This window comes from Eufriesea mexicana, unplaced genomic scaffold, assembly GCF_001483705.2.
Source record: "Eufriesea mexicana isolate 0111107269 unplaced genomic scaffold, ASM148370v2 scaffold70466, whole genome shotgun sequence".
NCBI classification, from domain to species: domain Eukaryota; kingdom Metazoa; phylum Arthropoda; class Insecta; order Hymenoptera; family Apidae; genus Eufriesea; species Eufriesea mexicana.
In genome coordinates, this window is record NW_016974771.1 from 5,598 (window position 1) to 11,088 (window position 5,491).

Consider the following 5,491-nt stretch of genomic DNA (forward strand, 5'->3'; position numbering starts at 1 on the left):
TTCAAAAATAATTATTGTATCTATCTGTTTTAGGACGAATTTCGTACAAAATTACGTTCTTGTGGACGAGGTTTAATTGCTATGGCTAATGCTGGAAAAAATGACAATACTTCACAATTCCTCTTTACTCTTGGTTGTACATCAGAATTGCAGAGTAAACATACAATCTTTGGTAAGGTTACTGGAGAAACTATATATAACGTGCTTAAACTCGAAAAGACACCTATAGATGAGGTAAATTTAATGTTTACAAGAGAATATGTCAAAAAATAATATAAATATCATATTTCCTCTTCTCTGTAGAATAATAGGCTACTTTATCCTCCAAGATTGTTAAAATCTATAATATTGAGCAATCCATTTTCTGTTATTATATCAAGAATAACTGTAGAGAATAGTGAAGAAGTAAAGGACAGTTCAAAAACTAAAACAGCAGTGGTAAAGTAAAAATCATATATGTTTGCAGAATTTAGCCCCGATAGTATTATTCTTTACAATGAAAAATTTTGTTACAGAGACTTCAATCTTTTATCATTTGCTGAAGAAGCAGAGGAAGATGAAGAAGAATGTGTGATATTAAATAAAATGTTTAGCGATAAGGGCAAATCAGCTTGTGATCATTTAACTGATCCAAGATTAAGCTTACAACCAACTGTTGAATTGCTTGGACTTGCAAATAAAAAAAGGAAGGAAGACCATAGTAGGGATTGGGAAAGTAACGACGAAATAAAAATGTCAAGAAGAATTTGAAGTTATAAAGAAAGAGAAAGAATTAGTATATTGTTCACATTATAACTATGTTATAGAAAGTAGAATTTTTTATTAACTGTGTTATATTCATATTTTCAGAGCAATGAAGGAAAGGATAAAAAATAAATTGATGGATGCAAAGAAGAAACCGAAGATAGTAGAAAATTGTAGAATAGACGATGTTGAAGATGATAAAGATATAAAGGAAAATGAAGAGGGAATAAAGAACTCCGTATGAGGATTAGTACGAGAGAAAGCCGAGGAGATGCACGATAAGAGAGATAAGATGCAAGGCAAACCAATATCTAGAATTATTAGGATAACTCATGTATTTGAATGGAATTATTTGCAGTAGTGTGCATATGTCTATTATTATTGTTACATATATATATATGGTCATTGTAATGATAATTGTTACGTGATATGTGATACGAAACATCTTTTTCTCGCAACGGTTCGTGATACGGACATCTACTCAGATTCTAATGTCTATATGTCATTGTTTATTATGTTGTTAACAATTAACGTGTATATGTGAAGCTTTCAAAGTGAATAAAAAGTATCTAAGCATATAACCATCTTAGTTTTATTATTTTTTTTACCAATAATGAAATCATTCGCCTTAATCTATGATTTCACGTTCTTCGGGCTATTCAGAGTAAAAAGAAGGCAGAAAAATGTGTTATACATATTTATGTCGTTTTATTGTTTTGTTTCTCCCGCCCTATGCGTCACGCGGTTTTCAAATCTGTAACTTCGATCAGCGCCATCTATGATTTGGGCTCAAAAATCAAGAAAGTGATAGGAATATAGAATAGGTGAGAAGGTCGTCGAACTGACATTAGAGCCATCTATGATCTAGTTGCGGAACTCGAGCTTCGAGTCTAAAATCATAGATGGCTCTAATGTCAGTTTACCTACTCTGGTTATGCGCTCCGAATATATTTTAATAAATCGAATCGGCAGTAGAATATTCACTAATTACTCAATATCTGTAATTAATTTATGAACTTTTATAATTGCATCGTAAAGCCAGTTCCTTTAAGAACTTTCCAATATATTTTTCGACATTAATTTGTTCCTAATTAATTAAATATTAATAATTGTTCTACGAAATGTTTGAATTATTGTCGTATCTTGTCGACGACGCCATTAGTTTTTCATTATTTACTATCCTTTACGCAATTAATTTATGAAACTTTATGCACTCATTATAAAAACAATGTCCTTGCAAATCTTCTCATATCACTTTTGTTCACATTTTTATTCTAGTTTCGGTGAGTGTTAAATATTTTCACGGAAGGTCGTGATGGTCGCCGTTACGAAATCACTGACGCCATCAAACAAAAATTAATAACTAATAATTTAGAGCTAAATTCTTTACAAAAATTATATAGGAATGCAGCCTGAAGTTTCAGCTTTATAGTGATTTTATAAAAGTACACAAATTGTTTACGGAAATTGAGTAATTAATGAGTTATCACTGCCGTAGCCATTGTATCCTTTTCTATCCCCTCTCTGTCCTTGTCTACCACGTTATAATCCCTTCCACGATCTCCTTGCCTATTCTATATTCCTATCACTTTTCCGAGCATATGGTCCAGAATCATAGATGGCGTTGATCGCACTCGGCAAAATTTTTATTCGAATTGGATACTAAAAATCAATTCGACAGTAGAAAATTAATAAATTGCCAAGTTCTTGTAATTAATTCATGAACATTTATAGCTGCATAGCAATGTTGGAATTATAGGCAACATTCTTATACGATGTTTAATTTAATAATCAATACTTACATGAACGATAGTCTTTGTATTTCCTGTAATAAATAAGATTTCTATAGAAAAGTGTTTTCGTTGCATAATATTCTTATTATTTTGTAATACATATAAACTAGCATAACAAAGCGTAAAAAATAAATTTTTTTGTTAAGAAATTTTATTTACAATGTTTTCATAGGCGAAAAATGAATACAAAATAAAAAATAGATTGAAAAAACTGCCAAACTATTATATAACCGGGAATCGAAACCCGGTCCTTTGGCATAGGATTCCTGACTGTCGCCGTTCGGCTATAACTCTACTTGAAAAGTATGTGAAATATATTTATGATTATACGTAGTGAAACGTTAATTGTAAATATTTCAAGAACTATTGAGTAGTTGCAGTTTTTTTAAACTGCATGACGATATCTACAAACCTGCAAAGTTTCAACTAAATCGGTAACTCGAAGGACTTGCACTCTCCTTGTGAGCATATAAATACAACTTATATGAAAAATTTTAACAAAAATATATTTCTTAAATAGAATTGAAAGTTTAATTCATTAAATTTTAATTAAATCTTTTCTTTATCTTCTTACAAAATATTCTATCTTTTTAATAATTAGAAAAATAAAAAATTATTTTCTCATCTCTAAATAATCTAAATATATTTAAAAAATATTGGTAAAATATTTTATTATCTTCGCTTGAAGAATTCTTTCGATTCTCAGCAATTTACTAAACTTTCTGTTTACGCTGAAACTTTTAGGTAGCTCTGTACAGTATTCTTTTAATTACTTATGCATCACGTTATCCACTTATAAACGGAATTGTTAGATCTTAAATCGAAAACCACAAACCATAATGTATAATCGGAATTCAATATAGATTTAGTTTTAGGTAATGAACATTATTAAAGTATTCGTAAATTTTGAACATATGATGAATCGAGTAACCCAAAATATTATTAGCATTTTGATACAATCTCATATTACATAATATTAACTTCGAGTTTGAGTGGGTCAGTTATTGGTTACAAGAAAAGTTACGAAATCTTCCTGAATATTCATACATATTTTATATGGTACATCACGCTTACTCTTTGATAATTCTGTAGATAATGATTAAAATGACTAAATTTCATCGTTTAACACAATTAGAAAATTTTATTAATGAAAAATCTGAATTCATTCAAAGTTTCTCAACAAAGATATCGCTAATAGAAAATAATACTTTAAACCCATAGAGAACAATAAAAATTCCAATAAGGTTAATTTTGCCTCAAAAATAAATAACTGATAAACTTATCTTAAACATTTTCCATTAAATCTATTTATATCTCACATTTCATCAAAAATTTCGCTAATGACATTTAGATTTTTTACATAATTAAATAATCGACAAATTTAATAAAAATATTTTCTATTAAATGAATTTCTTATGGTACGTTATATGTTTTTCAAATTACTTTTAGGATAGGACGAATAATCGAAATGTCTTATGGACATCCAAAAAAGAAAACGCCATGGAATGAGCAAAACACCCCATTAAAAAACGAAAAAAATACGTATATTGTAATTTCGTAACTTTCACGTTTTTAGTATACGGCATTGTTTGCAAATACAAACGATTTTTGCAATTTCTTACTCACTCCATGATGTATACATCTCCGGTGAAAGATACTTCACGAACGTGCCAGGTTTAAATCGAATTACGCAAGCCTTTTCTACCGAATAATCTTTCCCAACATTCGCCTAAATTCCTCTTTCGATTCCTGACCTTTTGTCAATTTATGTCGGGTGCCACTTTCAAAAATTGTATTCGGAAGTTGATTAAGTGGCGCTAATAAAGTTTTGGGATGCATACCGCGCACAACTTTCCATTATTCCTGAACGATCGTGAAATTCGATGAATCGATGACCCTCATAGAGTGAAATAGAATAGCGAACATTCAGACGATATGAAACAAGATGAACGAGCAATAACTTTCGCTAATAATAAATCTCGTAGCTTTGATAGCATAACTTCGTTTGTGCCGTAACGACTGCATTTATCCATATGTTGACGAGTAAGGTGCATAGAAATTGAATAAAATAATATAAATTATGCGTGTAAATTTTGGCTTTGAACAATTTTTGAAATTTTACGATTTTGCAAGGACAGAAATTTTTAATGGGAAAATATAAATTAGAATTTATGTCTTAATTTCTGCTTTGGATAATTTTTGAAAATTTTGCGATTTTGTAGAGATAGAAATTTTTAATGGGGAGATATAAATTAGAATTTATATGCCTTTATTTCTGCTTTAGAGAATTTTTGAAAATTTTGCGATTTTGTAGAGATAGAAATTTTTAATGGGGAAATATAAATTAGAATTTACGTGTCTTAATTTCTGCTTTAGAGAATTTTTGCAAATTTAAAAATTATGTATACCAATTTTAACTATCATTGATTCTTTTTAAATTTTATAATTATGTAATGGACAAAAGTTTAGTAGAAAAATGTATTTTAAACGTGAAGTTACCTCATAGAAAATAAAAATTTATTTTTGAATCTTCTATAGCAGTAAATTTATTGGAATATTAACAAAATTCAAATATGTTACAAAACTAAAAAATTCAAAATTATAACTTATGAAACTTATATATCACTATTATAATTAATCTACATAAGATTGTAGAGCCATTGTAATCTATAAATAAAATGCTATTTGAAAGCTAAGATACTGCTTTCAAAATTTCATGCGTGATATAGATACTATATGAATATCAATACTCGAACTACTAAACAAGCCAAAATAACAGACTCCTTTATTTATTTTCATTTTTATTTTATCTTTTTAAAAACATGAAATTACTTTTGATTTCAATAAAATAACAAAATGTCATTTTTAAATTACAATTTTTATATTATAATTATTTAATTAATTATTTATATATTATCAATATAATTATATATTATATTATTAATAATTATTAT